Source organism: Dasypus novemcinctus, chromosome 24 (assembly GCF_030445035.2).
Source record: "Dasypus novemcinctus isolate mDasNov1 chromosome 24, mDasNov1.1.hap2, whole genome shotgun sequence".
Lineage (NCBI taxonomy): Eukaryota > Metazoa > Chordata > Mammalia > Cingulata > Dasypodidae > Dasypus > Dasypus novemcinctus.
In genome coordinates this window covers 28,740,021-28,758,224 of record NC_080696.1, presented here as the reverse complement: position 1 = coordinate 28,758,224, position 18,204 = coordinate 28,740,021, and positions in this window count along the sequence as shown.

Genomic DNA, 18,204 nt, shown 5'->3' with positions numbered 1-18,204 from the left:
GGTGCTATAGCCTCTTTTATGCTTTCTTATAAAGTAAATGCTAGTTTTAGATATAGGAATGTAATCACAAAAACTGAAGGAAAGGAGATAGCTGCAAAATCTCTGCACACAATGCTTAGTTCTCAGAAGGAAATCATATGTGCCATGTTGTTTCATTTAGGTTTAAAGAGTTAGGTGCTATACCCTCGGTTATTCTTTGCAATATAGGAAATGCTAGTTTTACACAGAGGAATGTTAGCAAAAAACTGAATAAAAGGAGATAACTGCAAAATCTCTGCAAACAATGCTTAGTTTTCAGAAAGAAATCATATGTGCCATGTTGTTTCATTTAGGGTTAAAGAGTTAGGTGTTATACCCTCGGTTATGCATTCCGATATAGGAAATGCTAGTTTTAGAGATACGAATGTTAGCACAAAAACGGAAGGAAAGGGGATAGCTCCAAAATGTCTGCACACAATTATTAGATCTCAGAAGGAAATCATATGTGCCATGTTGTTTCATTTAAGTTTAAAGAGTTAGGTGCTATACCCTCTTTTATGCTTTCCTATGAGGTAAATGGTAGTTTTAGATATAGGAATGTTATCACAAAACCTGAAGGAAAGGAGATAGCTGCAAAATCTCTGCACACAATGCTTAGTTCTCAGAAGGAAATCATATGTGCCATGTTGTTTCATTTAGGTTTAAAGAGTTAGGTGGTAACCCTCGGTTATGCTTTCCTATAATATAACTGCTAGTTGTAGATATAGGAATGTTAGCACAAAACCTGAAGGAAAGGAGATAGCTGCAAAATCTCTGCACTCAATGGTTAATTCTCAGAAGTAAATCATATGTGCCATGTTGTTTCATTTCGGTTTAAAGAGTTGGGTGCTATACCCTCGGTTATGCTTTGCAATATAGTAAATGCTAGTTTTACAAAGAGGATTGTTAGCAGAAAAACTTAAGGAAAGGAAATAGCTGCAAAATCTCTGCACACAATGCTTACTTCTCAGAAGTAAATCATATGTGCCATGTTGTTTCATTTAGGTTTAAAGAGTTAGGTGCTATACCCTCGTTTATGCTTTCCTATAGGGAAAATTCTAGTTTTAGGTATAGGAATGTTAGTACAAAAACTGAAGGAAAGGAGATAGCTGCAAAATCTCTGCACACAATGCTTTGTTCTCAGAAGGAAATCATATGTGCCATGTTGTTTCGTTTAGGTTTAAAGAGTTAGGTTCTATACCCTCGGTTATGCTTTCCAATATAGGTAATGCTAGTTTTACACAGAGGAATGTTAGCACAAAAACTGAAGGAAAGGCGATAGCTGCAAAATCTCTGCACACAATGCTTAGTTCTCAGAAGGAAATCATATGTGCATGTTGTTTCAATTAGGTTTCAAGAGTTAGGTGCTATACCCTCGGTTATGCTTTCCTAAGTGGGATATGCTAGTGTTAGAGATAGGAATGTTAGCACAAACACTGAAGGAAAGGAGATAGCTGCAAAATCTCTGCACACAATGCTTAGTTCTCAGAAGTAAGTCATATGTGCCATGTTGTTTCATTTAGGTTTAGCGTTATGTGCTATACCCTCGGTTATGCTTTCCTATATAGGAAATTCTAGTTTTAGACATACGAATGTTTGCACAAAAACTGAAGGACAGGAGATAGCTGCAAAATCTCTGAACACAGTGCTAAGTTCTCAGAAGGAAATAATATGAGCCATGTTGTTTCATTTAGATTTAAAGAGTTAGGTGCTCTTCCCTCGGTTATGCTTTCCTATATGGGAAAGGCTAGTTTTAGAGATAGGAATGTTAGCACAAGAACTGAAGGAAAGGAGATAGCTGCAAATTCTCTGCAAACAATGTTTAGTTCTCCGATGAAAATCATATGTGTCATGTTGTTTCATTTAGGTTTAAAGAGTTAGGTGCTATACCCTCGGTTATGCTTTCCCATAGTGTAAATGCTAGGTTTAGACATAGGAATGTAGGCACAAAAACTGAAGGAAAGGAGATAGCTGCAAAATGTCTGCACACAATGCTTATTTCTTAGATGGAAATCATATGTGCCTTGCTGTTTCATTTAGGTTTAAAGAGTTAGGTGCTATACCCTTGGTTATGGTTTCCAATATAGGAAATGCTAGTTTTAGAGATAGGAATGTTAGCAAAAAAACTTAAAAAAAGGAGATAGCTGCAAAACCTCTGCAAACAATGCTTAGCTCTCAGAAGGAAATATTATGAGCCTTATTGTTTCATTTAGGTTTAAAGAGTTAGGTGCTATATCCTCGGTTATACTTTCGTATATAGGAAATGCTAGTGTTAGATAAAGGAATGTTAGCACAAAAACTGAACGAAAGGAGATAGCTGCAAAATCTATGCACACAATGCTTAGTTCTCAGAAATAAATCATATGTGCCATGTTGTTTCATTTAGGTTTAAAGATTTAGGTTCAATACCCTCGAATATGCTTTGCAATATAGGAAATGCTAGTTTTAGACATAGGAATTTTAGCACAAAACCTGAAGGAAAGTAGATAGCTGCAAAATATCTGGACACAGTGCTTAGGACTCAGAAGTAAATCATATGTGCCATGTTGTTTCATTTAGGTTTAAAGAGATAGGTACTATAGCCTCTTTTATGCTTTCCTATAGGGTAAATGCTAGTTTTAGATATAGTTATGTTAGCACAAAAACTGAAGGAAAGGAGATAGCTGCACAATCTCAGCACAAAATTCTTAGTTCTCAGAAGTAAATCATATGTGCCATGTTGTTTCATTTAGGTTTAAAGTGTTAGATCCTATACCCTCTGTTATGCTTTCCTATATAGGAAATGCTAGTTTTAGACATACGAATGTTAGAACAAAAACTGAAGGAAAGGAGATGGCAGCAAAATCTCTGCAGACAATGCTTAGTTCTCAGAAGGAAATCACATGTGCCATGTTCTTTCATTTAGGCTTAAAGAGTTAGGACCTATACCCTCGGTTATGCTTTGCAATACTGGAAATGCTAGTTTTAGACATAGGAATGTTAGCACAAAAACTGAAGGAAAGGAGGTAGCTGCAAAATCTCTGCACACAATGCTTAGTTCTCAGAAGTAAATCATATGTTCCATGTTGTTTCATTTAGGTTTAAAGCGGTAGGTGCTATTCCCTTGGTTATGCTTTCTTATATGGGAAAGGCTCGTTTTAGAGATAGGAATGTTAGCACAAAAACTGAAGGAAAGGAGATAGCTGCAAAATCTCTGCACACAATGTTTAGTTCTTAGACGAAAATCATATGTGCCGTGTTGTTTCATTTACGTTTAAAGAGTTAGGTGCTATACCCTCGGTTATGCTTTCCTAAATAGGAAATGCTAGTTTTAGAGATACGAATGTTAGCACAAAACCTGAAGAAAAGGAGATAGCTGCCAAATCTGCACACAATGCTAGGTTCTCAGAAGTAAATAATATGTGCCATGTTGTTTCATTTCGATTTAAAGCGTTAGGTGCTATACCCTCGGTTATGCTTTCCTATATAGGAAATGCTAGTTTTAGACATACGAATGTTATCACACAAACTGAAGGAAAGGAGATAGCTGCAAAATCTCTGCACACAATGCTTAGTTCTCAGAAGGAAATCATATGTGCCATGTTGTTTCATTTAGGGTTAAAGAGTTAGGGGTTATACCCTCGGTTATGCTTATAATATAGGAAATGCTAGTTTAAGAGATACGAATGTTAGCACAAAACCTGAAGGAAAGGGGATAGCTGCAAAATCTCTGCACACAATGCTTAGTTCTCAGAAGGAAATCATATGTGCCATGTTGTTTCATTTAGGTTTAAAGAGTTATGTGCTATACCCTCGGTTATGCTTTCCTATAATATAAATGCTAGTTTTAGATATAGGAATGTTAGCACAAAACTTGAACTAAAGGAGATAGCTGCAAAATCTCTGCACACAATGCTTAGTTCTCAGAAGTAAATCATATGTGCCATCTTGTTTCATTTCACTTTAAAGTGTTAGGTGCTATACCCTCGGTTATGCTTTGCAATGTAGTAAATGCTAGTTTTACACATAAGAATGTTAGCACAAAAACTTAAGGAAAGGAGATAGCTGCAAAATCTCTGCACAGAATGCTTAGTTCTCAGAAGTAAATCATATGTGCCATGTTTTTTCATTTAGGTTTAAACCATTAGGTGTTATACCCTCGGTTATGCTTTCCAATATAGGAAATGCTAGTTTTAGAGATACGAATGTTAGCACAAAAACTGAAGGAAAGGGGATAGCTGCAAAATGTCTGCACACAATGCTTAATTCTCAGAAGGAAATCATATGTCCCATGTTGTTTCATTTAAGTTTAAAGAGTTAGGTGCTATACCCTCTTTTATGCTTTCCTATAAGGTAGATGCTAGGTTTAGATATAGGAATGTTAGCCCAAAAACTGAAGGAAAGAATAGCTGCAAAATCTCTGCACACAATGCTTAGTTCTCACAAGGAAATCATATGTGCCATGTTGTTTCATTTAGGTTTAAAGAGTTAGGTGTTATACCCTCGGTTATGCTTTAGTATATTGTAAATGCTAGTTTTAGATATAGCAATGTTAGCACAAAACCTGAAGGAAAGGAGATAGCTGCCAAATCTCTGCACACAATGCTTAGTTCTCCGAAGTAAATAATATGTGCCATGTTTTTTCATTTAGGTTTAAAGCGTTAGGTGCTATACCCTCGGTTATTCTTTCCTATATAGGAAATGCTAGTTTTAGACATACGAATGTTAGCACAAAAACTGAAGGAAAGGATATAGCTGCAAAATCTCTGCACACAATGCTTAGTTCTCAGATGGAAATCATATGTGCCATTTTGTTTCATTTAGGGTTAAAGAGTTAGGTGTTATACCCTCGGTTATGCTTTCCAATATAGGAAATGCTAGTTTTAGAGATTCGAATGTTAGCACAAAAACTGAAGGTAAGGGGATAGCTGCAAAATGTCTGCACACAATGCTTAGTTCTCAGAAGGAAATCATATGTGCCATGTTGTTTCATTTAAGTTTAAAGAGTTAGGTGCTATACCCTCTTTTATGCTTTCCTATAAGGTAAATGCTAGATTTAGGTATAGGAATGTTATCACAAAAACTGAAGGAAAGGAGATAGCTGCAAAATCTCTGCACACAATGCTTAATTCTCAGAAGTAAATCATATGTGCCATGTTGTTTCATTTAGGTTTAAAGAGTTAGGTGCTATACCCTCGGTTATGTTTTCCAATATAGGAAATGCTAGTTTTAGAGATAGGAATGTTAGCACAAAAACTGAAAAAAAGGAGATAGCTGCAAAACCTCTGCAAACAATGCTTAGCTCTCAGAAGGAAATTATATGAGCCTTGTTGTTTCATTTAGGTTTTTTTTTATTGACTTCGTAATAATATTACATTAAAAATATATATGTGAGGTCCCATTCAACCCCACCCCCCCACCCCCCCTTTCCCCCCCCAACAACACTCGTTCCCATCATCATGACACATCCATTGGATTTGGTAAGTACATCTTTGGGCACCTCTGCACCTCATAGACAATGGTTCACATCATGGCCCATACTCTCCTCCATTCCATTCAGTGGGCCCTGTGAGGATTTACAATGTCCGGTGATTACCTCTGAGGCACCATCCAGGGCAGCTCCATGTCCCAAAGACGCCTCCACCTCTCATCTCTTCCTGCCTTTCCCCATACCCATAGTCCACCATGTCCACTTTTCCCAATCCAATGTCACCTCTTCTATGTGAACATTGGATTGGTTGTGTCCATTGCACCTCTATGTCAAGAGGAGGCTCAGATTCCACATGGATGCTGGATGCAATCCTCCCATTTTCAGTTGTAATCACTCTAGGCTCCATGGTGTGGTGGTTGTCCTTCTTCAACTCCATCTTAGCTGAGTGTGGTAAGTCCAATAGATCAGATTGTAGGTGCTGGAGTCTGTTGAGGCTCAGGACCTGGCTATCACATTGTCAGTCCAGAGATTCAAATCCCCTAAATATGTCTTAAACCCCAACATTAACTGCACCTCCAGCACATTAGCATGGAAGTCTTATGAAGGGAGATCCCATCTGAGTCCAGATTCATCACACATAAACACCATTTCCAAAGAGGGGCCATCTGCCCTGGTAGTTAACCCCATCGGCCATGACCATAACTCCCATGGGTCTCTTTAGCCCTCAAAGGAACCAATATCTGGGGGTTGTATCTGCTTTATCTGTCTCTCTGACTCTGCTCAGTTGTGCATGAGGGCAATCCTTCTGCCAGCCTCCAGACTCTTTTTTAGAAACTCGTAGCCATATAAACTCATTTCTCCTTTCCATTTCCCCCTTACTTTAGGTCAAACAGCATTTTAAAGTCATGGTATTTTATGTAGACATGGATATTCTGCTGATCCGCATTGAACCTTCCGTATAAGTTCATTTCCCAGTTGCATCATCAGTTGGTAGTTGATAGTGGTCCCTCGTTGCCAGGGAGGCTCATCCCCGGGTGTCATGTCCCACGCTGGGGGGAAGGCATTGCATTTACATGCTGAGTTTGGCTTCGAGACTGGCCACATTTGAGTAACATGAAGGCTGACAGGAGGAAATTCCCAGGCACAATGTTGCTCTAGGCCTTGTTCTTATTTTAGGTTTATCAGCTCACCAGCATAGTCATTAGCATCAGGGGCTCACTGTTGAACTGTCACTCCCTCCCGGTCCCCGCCACTGTACCTGGGAGACTGTCGCTGCTCCCCTAGGGACCATGACAGAGCACCACTGGCCAGGAACCCAGTACCCCCCCTACTGTGGTTTTTAATTGTTGCCACTATGAGTATATCCAAACATTACCATGCACCCTGGACATATGTTCTGTACAGCTCCCTGTCAGCCATATATCACCTGTCATTGGTATCCCATACCAGTATCCCTCCATTGCCATTGTTAAAACACTCTGTGATCCAGAACTCCCCGAAATTTGAAGCCCAATATAATGTCATGGTCCCTTACTAGGGAATGGCATATAGCGATGGGTTTAAAGGATAGATAAAGAACTTGGATAAAGTTAGATAAAGAACTTAGATGAAGAATGTTGACTTGAAAAAATTCCACATCCTATCTTTTTCTTTCCCCCCCCCCCCTAATTATTCAGCTTTTCTTCACAGGAGTCCTAGACCACAGCAATGTATATATATAATATACAGCACTCCCACACATCCACCAGAAAACCTTTTCCCTTCCACAGTGATACTCTTACGCCCTATTCATATCATATTTACTTAAAGTGATGTACAGAGTCTGAGACATTAGCTTTCTAACAAGGTGACATCTGTGCTTACATTATGGTGCATACTTTAGGATACACAGTTCTTTACATTTTTAGTTATCCTATGTTTTACATTATGGTTTACATTATCAGTCTGTCATCTCCTATATGTTATGGTGTAATATTACATGTTTTATATCCATCCTTGTGTACTCTCAAGAAACTCCTCTCTTACCCCCCATTTACTTGGTTCCACACATTTAACGTCCATTTTCCCTTCCACCTTGGTGCCCACAGTGACAGCCAACTTCCGTTTCCTGAGGAGCCACTTCCAGAGATAGATGGAATAGTGTTCAGGGCCTAACTTGCTCAACTGCCCCAATGCCCTGGGAGCCACCCTTTCTCTCGAGGGATACAGTTCCCTCTATTTGATGGCATTAGTCCTCCCCAGGATGTGGGTCCACCCCCACTCTCACTACTTGGGTTTCTACCCCATGGTGTCACCCACTCTGGCAGAATGAGCATTTAGACATTCCCCAGGAGCCCGTCCTGCATCAGACCCTCCCCTCCGAGCATTCTAAACAGGTAACCCTCTTTATTATATTTAGATATGATTTTCTCGGCATTTTACTCTCCACCAACACCTGACCCTCTCCTGTGTTCGTATGCTACCCCTCCCTCCCCCCACTTTTGGGCAACGTTACCCATCCGTCCCTCCCCAGCCACCCTCAAACCCGCAAAGCCCCAACCAAAGGCAACCCCTTGCCCCCCTTTTATCTCTTCTTTGTGTTCATACTTACCACCATCTCATCTTAAATTCCACCCCTGCAGACATCGGCTCATATCGTTCCTCCACCCTCCAATTTCCTGTAAGCCTCTCGTTCAGTCTCTTGCTATCTAGGGCAGCTTGTTTATTTCATATCATTGAGGTCATGTAGTATTTGTCCTTTAATGTCTGGGTTGCTTCACTCAACATAAGGTTCTCAAGATTCATCCATGTTATCACATGTGTTTGTAGTGTGTTTGTTCTTACAGCCGAGTAGTATTCCATTGTGTGTATATACCACATTTTATTGATCCACTCATCTGTTGATGGGCATTTGGGTTGATTCCAACTTTTGGCAATAGTGAACAATGCTGCTATGAACATTGGTGTACATATATCGTTTTGTGTCCTTGTTTTCAGTTCTGCTGGGTATATACCCAGCAGTGGTATTGCTGGGTCATATGGCAAATCTATGGCTAGTTTTTTGAGAAACCGCCATAGTGTCCTCCAGAATGGTTGGATCCTTCTGCATTCCCACCAGCAGTGGATGAGTGTTCCCCTTCCTTCACATCCTCTCCAGCACTTGTATTCTTCTGTTTTTTTCATAGCTGCCAATCTTATGGGTGTAAGATGGTATCTCATTGTAGTTTTGATTTGCATTTCCCTGATAGCTAGAGATTTGGAACATTTTTTCATGTGCTATCTTGCCATTTGTATTTCTTCTTCGGAGAAGTGTCTGTTTAAGTCTTTTTCCCATTTTTTAAATGGGTTGTTTATCTTTTTATTTTCAAGATATAGGCGTTCTTTATATATGCAAGTTATAAGTTTCTTATCAGATATATGATTGCCAAATATTTTCTCCCACTGTGTGGGCTCCCTTTTTACTTTCTTGACAAACTCCTTTGAGGTGCAGAAGGCTTTAATTTTGAGGAAGTCCCATTTATCTATTAGTTCTTTTGCTGCTTGTGCTTTTGGTGAGATATTCATAAATCCATTTCCTATTACAAGGTCCTGTAGATGTTTCCCTACACTGCTTTCTAAGGTTTTTATGGTCTTGGCTCTTATATTTAGGTCTTTGATCCATCTTGAGTTGATCTTTGTATAAGGTGTGAGATGGTAATCCTCTTTCCTTCTTCTACATATGGCTATCCAGTTCTCCAGACACCATTTGTTGAATAGGCCACTCTCTCCCAGTTGAGAGGGTTTGGTGGCTTTATCGAATATTATGTGGTTGTATATGTGAGGTTCTATATCAGAGCTTTCAATTCGATTCCATTGGTCTATGTGTCTCTCCTTATGCCAATACCATGCTGTTTTCACCACCGTAGCTTTATAGTATGTTTTGAAGTCAGGTAGTGTGATTCCTCCAATTTCGTTTTTCATTTTCAGTATGTCTTTGGCTATTCGGGGTCTCTTTCCTTTCCAAATAAATTTCATAGTTAGTTTTTCTAGTTCCTTAAAGAAGGCTGTGTTGATTTTTATTGGGATTGCATTGAATGTGTAGATCAGTTTTGGTAGGATAGACATCTTAATAATGTTCAGTCTTCCTATCCATGAACAAGGAATAGTCTTCCATTTATTTAGGTCTTCTTTGATTTCCTTGAACAATCTTGTATAGTTCTCGGTGTATAAGTTCTTTACCTCTTTAGTTAAATTTATTCCTAAGTATTTGATTTTTTTATTTACTATTGTGAATGGTATTTGTTTCTTGATTTCCTCCTGATCTTGCTCATTATTGGTGTACAGAAATGCTACTGATTTTTGCGCATTGATCTTATAACCTGCGACTTTACTAAACTCATTTATGAGTTCTAGAATCTTCGTTGTAGATCTCTCAGGGTTTTCTATGTATAGGATCATGTCATCTGCAAATAATGAAATTTTGACTTCTTCCTTTCCAATTTGAATGCCTTTTATTTCTGGTTCTTGCCTCAGTGCTCGAGCAAGTACTTCTAAGACAATGTTAAATAGGAGCGGAGACAGTGGGCATCCTTGTCTTGTTCCTGAGTTTAGAGGGAAGGAATCTAGGATTTCTCCATTGTAAACAATATTGGCTTTAGGTTTTTCATATATACTCTTTATCGTGTTGAAAAAATTCCCTTGTATTCCAATCTTTTGGAGTGTTTTTATCAAGAAAGGGTGCTGTATTTTGTCAAATGCTTTTTCTGCATCTATAGATATAATCATGCGATTTTTTTCCTTCAATCTGTTTATATGGTGTATTACGTTGATTGATTTTCTTATGTTGAACCATCCTTGCATACCTGGGATGAATCCCACTTGGTCGTGGTGTATAATACGTTTAACGTGTTGTTGAATACGATTAGCAAGTATTTTGTTAAGTATTTTTGCGTCTAGGTTCATTAGAGAAATTGGTCTGTAATTTTCCTTTCTTGTGATGTCTTTGTTTGGCTTTGGTACTAGGGTAATGTTGGCATCATAGAAGGAGTTGGGTAATGTTCTTTCTGTTTCGATGTTTTGGAATAGTTTCAGCAGGATTGGTGTCAGTTCTTTCCGGAATGTTTTGTAGAATTCACCTGTGAAGCCATCTGGCCCTGGGCTCTTCTTAGTTGGGAGATTTTTAATAACTGATTCTATCTCTCTGCTTGTGATTGGTTTGTTAAGATCATCAATTTCTTATTTTGTCAATATGGGCTGCTTATGTGTTTCTAGGAATTTGTCCATTTCCTCTAGATTGTCATTTTTGTTGGAATATAGTTTTTCAAAATATCCTCTTATGATAGTCTTTATTTCTGTGGGGTCAGTGGTGATATTGCCTTTCTCATTTCTTATTTTGTGTATTTGCATCTTCTCTCTTTTTTTCTTTGTTAGTGTTGCTAAAGGTTTGTCAATTTTGTTAATCTTCTCAAAACACCAGCTCTTGGTCTTGTTTATCTGTTCAAGTGCTTTCTTATTTTCTATTTCATTTAGTTCTGCTCTTATCTTTGTTATTTCCTTCCTTCTTCTTCCTGTTGGGTTACTTTGTTGTTGTTTTTCTAATTCCTTCAAATGTGCAGTTAGTTCTTCAATTTTTGCTCTTCTTTTTTGATATATGAATTTATGGCTATAAACTTCCCTCTCAGTACTGCTTTTGCTGCATCCCATAAATTTTGGTATTTTGTGTTATCATTATCATTTGTTTCAAGGTAGTCATTGATTTCTTTTGAGATTTCCTCTTTGACCCACTGTTTTTCTAAGAGTGTGCTGTTTAATTTCCAAATCGTGGTGTGAAATCTGGGCTTCTGTCCCTTGCAAATCTCCAGCTTGACTCCACTGTGGTCAGAGATAATGTTTTGTATGATTTCAATCTTTCTGAATTCGTTCAGCCTTTCTTTGTGGCCTAGCATATGATCTATCTTGGAGAATGATCCATGTGCGCTTGAGAAAAATGTATATCCTGCTGTGTTTGGGTGTAGCGATCTATATATGTCTATTAGATCGAGCTCCTCTAATATACTATTCAGATGTTTTGTTTCTTTGGTGATTCTCTTTTGAGATGTTCTGTCCAGAGTTGATAGTGGTGTATTAAAATCCCCCACTATAATTGTAGATGTATCTATTCTTTCACTTAGATTTTCCAGCGTTTGCCTGACGTATTTAGAGGCACCCTTGTTAGGGGCATAGATATTTATGATTGTTTGATCTTCTTGACAGATTTTCCCTTTCACTAAAATGTAGTATCCTTCTTTGTCTCTCACAATTGTTTCACATTTAAAGTCTATTTTGTCTGATATTAATATAGCTACTCCTGCCTTTTTTTGGTTATTGTTAGCTTGTATGATTGTTTTCCAGCCATTCACTTTCAATCTCCATGCGTCTCTGGGTCTAAGATGTGTCTCTTGTAGACAGCATATGGATGGGTCATATTTCCTTATCCAATGTCCCAGTCTGAATCTTTTGATAGGTGAGTTTAATCCGTTGACATTCAGTGTTATTACTATCAAGGAATTATTTGTGTTAGCCATATTTTGATTGGATTTGTGTTTGTCATATTTTGTTTGTATTTTTTTTGTCTTTTTTTTGTTGTTGTTGGCCTTATACTCTCCTCCAACTTTGCCTTTCCTGTTTTTTCCTTTCTTCCTGCAGAACTCCCTTTAGAATTTCTTGAAGGGGAGGTTTCTTGTTGGTATACTCTTTCAGTTTCTGTTTGTCTGCAAATATTTTGAACTCTCCATCATGTTTGAATGCTAGTTTAGCTGGATAGAGTATTCTTGGTTGGAAATTTTTTTCCTTTAGTACCTTGACTATATCATACCACTGTCTTCTTGCCTCCATGGTTTCAGAAGAGAAATCAGCACTTAATCTAATTGAGCTTCCCTTGTATGTGATGGTTTTCTTTTCTCTTGCTGCTTTTAGGATTTTCTCTTTGTCTTGAGCATTGGATAATTTGACAAGTATATGTCTTGGGGTGGGCCTGTTGGGGTTTATGACTTGTGGAGTGCGCTGTGCTTCTTGGATATGTACATCTGTCTCTTTCAGTAGATTTGGGAAGTTTTCAGCCATTATTTCCTGCAACACTCCTTCTGACCCCTTTCCCTTCTCTTCACCTTCTGGAATGCCTATAATACGTATGTTTGAGCATTTTGCATTGTCATTCAGGTCCCTAAATCCTAATTGGATTTTTTCTATCTTCTTATTGACCCCTTCTACTATCTGTTTGATTTCTGATGTACTGTCTTCCACATCACTAATTCTCTGCTCTGTCTCTTGTAGTCTGCTGATATTTGCTGCAAGTGTATTTTTGATTTCTTGAACTGTGGTGTTCATTCCCATCATATCTGTTATGTTTTTGCGTATGTCTGCAATTTCCCCTCCAAGTGATGTCTTCATGTTGTTAACCTCTTTCATTACTGCATCAAATTTGTCGGTGATAAATGTTCTGAGATCTTTCATTGCTTGTGCCAAGTTTTGCTCCCCTTTGTGATTATTGGTTTGTTGATTGGATTCAGCCATGTTTTCCTGATTATTCGTTTGGTTTGTAGATTTTTGTTGCTTTCTGGTCATCTCTTTATTTTGACGAATTTAATCAGTTCCTTAGCTTCTTTGTCTTCTCTTGGAGGTTAATTAGTTGTTATTTTTGCATAGGTGTTATATCTTCTCTTTGTCACTTTTTTCTTCTTATTCTAGTTACTTGTTGTTGGTTAAGTTCACTTTAGAGGAAAGTATTAGTGTTGGGGAAAGGCAATTGTGTAAGCAAGGGAAAAGTGTACAGTAGTATTGGTGATGTATGTTAACAAAGCAAGAATATGAGATCTGGGAGGATGGAGGTTAGATTCATGTAGATTGTATAGAGTTATAGCTGTAGGTAGAGTACCTTTTATGAAGTAGATGACTGAATATGGGAGGAATATGGTATGAACTACAAAGCTATTGTTTTCATGAGAGAGGGAAAAAGAAAAGAAAGGTTATAGTTTCAAGAGTGGATAACAGACAGAAAACAGAACAAAGGTATTAGAAATTAAGAGTTAGACACTTTGTGGATCAAAGAACGGGAGGTGGGGGGTGGAATATAGGAGAGACAGTAGATGATAGTGGATATCAAGATGCAGGGGAGGGGGATAGTGTAGGTAGCCTAAATCAGTTCACACAGAAATGAGGCAGTGGAGGATCGGAAAACCCAGCAAATGTGAGATGTTCCCTGTAGCACCTATTGTATACTTGAATTAAAATAAAATAAGTGGAAGATGAGGGACAAGAGGGAAAGAGAAAACCGAAAAAAAAAACCTAATTATAATAAAGAAAAAAAAAGAGAAGAAGAAAGGAAGAAGGAAAAAGATGATGGGCAAATGGTGGGGAACAGATAGGGGGAAGAGAGATACAGGTATACGCATGTCACAATTGCAACACTATCTAAAACAACAACTTCCCCCCGCTTTGCCCTAAAACCCCCCGTCTGTCTGCCCAAATGGGTCTGCAAGCACTTCCCTTCCCACAAACCCCCAATAGGCCGCCCAGGGCCCACGAACTCCCCAGTACTGCAGATGCTCCAAAAAAAAAAAAAAATTAAGTAAAATAAATTAAACAAAAACCAAAAAATAAACACAAAGAACAGAATCCCCTCCGCAGGCCCGGCTCCGCCTGCCGCTGCCCGCCGCGGAGGCCTGGACCGGCTCTGCCCGGCTCCTTACGCCGCGCGGCCTGGCCTGGCTCTGCCCGGCTCCGCTCGCTAAGCGGCCCAGCCGGCTCCCGCGTCCACTTCCCGCCGCCGTGGCCTGGACCGGCCCCGCCCGGCTCCATACGCCGCCGCGGCCTGCCCCGGCTCTGCCTGGCTCCGCTCGCTACAGCAGCCCGGCCCAGCTCCGGCATCTGCCTCTCGCCGCCACGGCCTGCACCGGCCCCGCCCGGCTCTGTACGCTGCCGCGGCCTGGCCCGGCTACGTCCGGCTCCGCTTGCTACAGCAGCCCGGCCCGGGTCCAGCTTCCGCCTCTCGCCGCCGCGTCCTGGACGGGCCCCGCCCAGCTCCGTACGCCACCGCGGCCCGGCCCGGCTACGCCCGGCACCGCTCGCTACAGCAGCCCAGGCCCGGCTCCGGCGTCCACCACCCGCCGCCGCGGCCTGGACCGGCCCAGCCCGGCTCCACACGCCGCCGCGGCCCGGCTCGGCCCGGCTCGGCCCCGCCCAGCCCCGCTTGCCGCCGGCGCAGCCGGCCCGGCTCCGGCGTCCGCCGCTGCGGCCTGGCCTGGCTCATCCCCACCGAGCGGGGCTAGATGCCTCGTCTCCGCCTACCCAAGGAGGGAATCCTCTATAGGTAGCTGGGATCTCCGTGTATATTTCACAGAGGGATCCTCTCTGTTACCTTCCCTCCAAATCGGTGTCCAGACACCTCCGGACCAGCAAAAATCCCGAAACAATCCGGTCCCAAAGAGTCTCGAACGCCGCCCAGCCAATTCCCTGCAGAAGACCCTAACAGGGATGTTCACTCAGCCACCATCTTGCCCCCACTCCCTTCATTTAGGTTTAAAGAGTTAGGTGCTATACCATCGGTTATGCTTTCGTATATAGGAAATGCTAGTGTTAGAGAGAGGAATGTTAGCACAAAAACTGAAGGAAAGGAGATAGCTGCAAAATCTCTGCACACAATGCTTAGTTCTCAGAAGTAAATCATATGTGCAATGTTGTTTCATTTAGGTTTAAAGAGTTAGGTGGTATACCCTCGGTTATGCCGTCGTATTTAGGAAATGCTAGTGTTAGAGAGAGGAATGTTAGCACAAAAACTGAAGGAAAGGAGATAGTTGCAAAATCTCTGCACACAATGCTTAGTTCTCTGCAGTAAATCATATGTGCAATGTTGTTTCATTAGGGTTTAAAGAGTTAGGTACTATACCCTCGGTTATGCTTTCCTATAGTGTAAGTGCTAGTTTTAGATATAGGAATGTTAGCACAAAAACTGAAGGAAAGGAGATAGCTGCAAAATCTCTGGACAACGTGTTTAGTCCTCAGAAGGAAATCATATGTGCCATGTTGTTTCATTTAGGTTTAAAGAGTTATGTGCTATACCCTTGGGTTATGCTTTCCTATATAGGAAATGCTAGTGTTAGAGATACGAATGTTAGGACAAAAACTGAAGGAAAAGAGATAGCTGCAAAATCTCTGCCAACACTGCTTAGCTCTCAGAAGGAATTAATATGAGCCATGTTGTTTCATTTAGGTTTAAAGAGGTAGGTGCTATATCCTTGGTTACGCTTTCGTATATAGGAAATGCTGGTGTTAGAGTTAGGAATGTTAGCACAAAAACTGAAGGAAAGGAGATAGCTACAAAAACTCTGCACACAATGCTTAGTTCTCAGAAGTAAATCATATGTGCCATGTTGTTTCATTTAGGTTTAAAGAGTTAGGTGCTATACCCTCTGTTATGCTTTCCTATAGTGTAAATGCTAGTTTTAGATATAGGAATGTTAGCACAAAAACTGAAGGAAAGGAGATAGCTGCAAAATCTCTGCACACAATGCTTAGTACTCACATGTAAATCATATGTGCCATGTTGTTTCATTTAGGTTTAAAGCGTTAGGAGTTATACCCTCGGTTATGCTTTCCTTTATAGGAAATGCTAGTTTTAGAGATACGAATGTTAGCACAAAAACTGAAGGAAAGGAGATAGCTGCAAAATCTCTGCACACAATGCTTATTTCTCAGAAGTAAGTCATATGTGCCATGTTGTTTCATTTAAGTTTAAAGAGTTAGGTGCTATACCCTCTTTTATGCTTTTCTATAAGTCAATGCTAGTTTTAGATTTAGGAATGTTAGCACAAAAACTGAAGGAAAGGAGATAGCTGCAAAAGGTCTGCACACAATGCTTAGTTCTCAGAAGTAAATCATATGTGCCATGTTGTTTCTTTTAGGTTTAAAGAGTTAGGTTCTATACCCTCAGTTATATTTTGCAAAATAGGAAATGCTAGTTTTAGACATAGGAATGTTAGCACAAAAACTGAAGGAAAGGAGATAGCTGCAAAATCTCTGCACACAATGCTTAGTTCTCAGAAGTAAATCATATAAGCCATATTGTTTCATTTAGGTTTAAAGAGTTAGGTGCTATACCTTCGGTTATGCTTTCGTATATAGGAAATTCTAGTGTTAGAGACAGGAATGTTAGCACAAAAACTGAAGGAAAGGAGATAGCTGCAAAATCTCTGCACACAATGCTTCGTTCTCTGCTGTAAATCATATGTGCAATGTTGTTTCATTTAGGTTTAAAGAGTTAGGTGCTATACACTCGGTTATGCTTTCGTATAGTGTAAATGCTAGTTTTAGATATAGGAATATTAGTGCAAAAACTGAAGGAAAGGAAATAGCTGCAAAATATCTGGACACCGTGCTTATTTTTCAGAAGTAAATACTATGTGCCATGTTGTTTCATTTAGGTTTAAAGCGTTATGTGCTATACCCAGTGATATGCTTTCCTACATAGGAAATGCTAGTGTTAGAGATAGGAATGGTAGCACAAAAACTGAAGGAAAGGAGATAGCTGCAAAATCTCTGCACACAATGCTTAGTTCTCAGAAGTATATCATATGTGCCATGTTGTTTCATTTAGGTTTAAAGAGTTAGGTGCTATTCCTTCGGTTATGCTTTCCTATATGGGAAAGGCTAGTTTTAGAAATAGGAATGTTACCACAAAAACTGAAGGAAAGGAAATAGCGGCAAAATCTCTGCACGCAATGCTTACTACTCAGAAGGAAATCATATATGCCATGTTGTTTCATTTAGGTTAAAAGAGTTAGGTTCTATACCCTCTTTTATTCTTTCCTATAGGTTAAAAGCTAGTTTTAGATATAGGAATGTTAGCACAAAAACTGAAGGAAAGGAGATAGCTGCAAAATCTCTGCACACAATGCTTTGTTCTCAGAAGGAAATCATATGTGCCATGTTGTTCCATTTAGGTTTAAATAGTTAGGTGCTATACCCTCTTTTATGCTTTCTTATAGGTTAAATGATAGATTTAGATATAGGAATGTTAGCACAAAAACTGAAGGAAAGGAGATAGCTGGAAAATCTCTGCACGCAAAGCTAAGTTTTCAGAAGTAAATCATATGAGTCATGTTGTTTCAATTAGGTTTAAAGAGTTAGTTGCTATACCCTCAGTTATGCTTTCTTATATAAGAAATGGTATTGTTAGATAGAGGAATGTTAGCACAAAAACTGAAGAAAAGGAGATAGATGCAAAATCTCTGCACACAATGCTTCGTTCTCTGCAGTAAATCATATGGGCAATGTTGTTTCATTTAGGTTTAAAGAGTTAGGTGCTATACCCTCGCTTATGCTTTTCTATAGTGTAAATGCTAGTTTTAGATATAGGAATGTCAGCACAAAAACTGAAGGAAAGGAGATAGCTGCAAAATCTGGACACCGTGCTTAGTTCTCAGAAGTAAATAATATGTGCCATGTTGTTTCATGTAGGTTTAAGGCGTTATGTGCTATACCCTGGGTTATGCTTTCCTATATAGGAAATGCTAGTGTTAGAGAGAGAAATGTTAGCACAAAAACTGAAGGAAAGGAGATAGCTGCAAAATCACTGCCAACACTGCTTAGCTCTCAGAAGGAATTCATATGAGCCATGTTGTTTCATTTATGTTTAAAGAGTTAGGTGCTGAATCCAGGTTACGCTTTCGTATATAGGAAATGCTAGTGTTAGAGATAGGAATGTTAGCACAAAAACTGAAGGAAAGGAGATAGCTGCAAAATCTCTGCACACAATGCTTAGTTCTCAGAAGTAAATCATATGT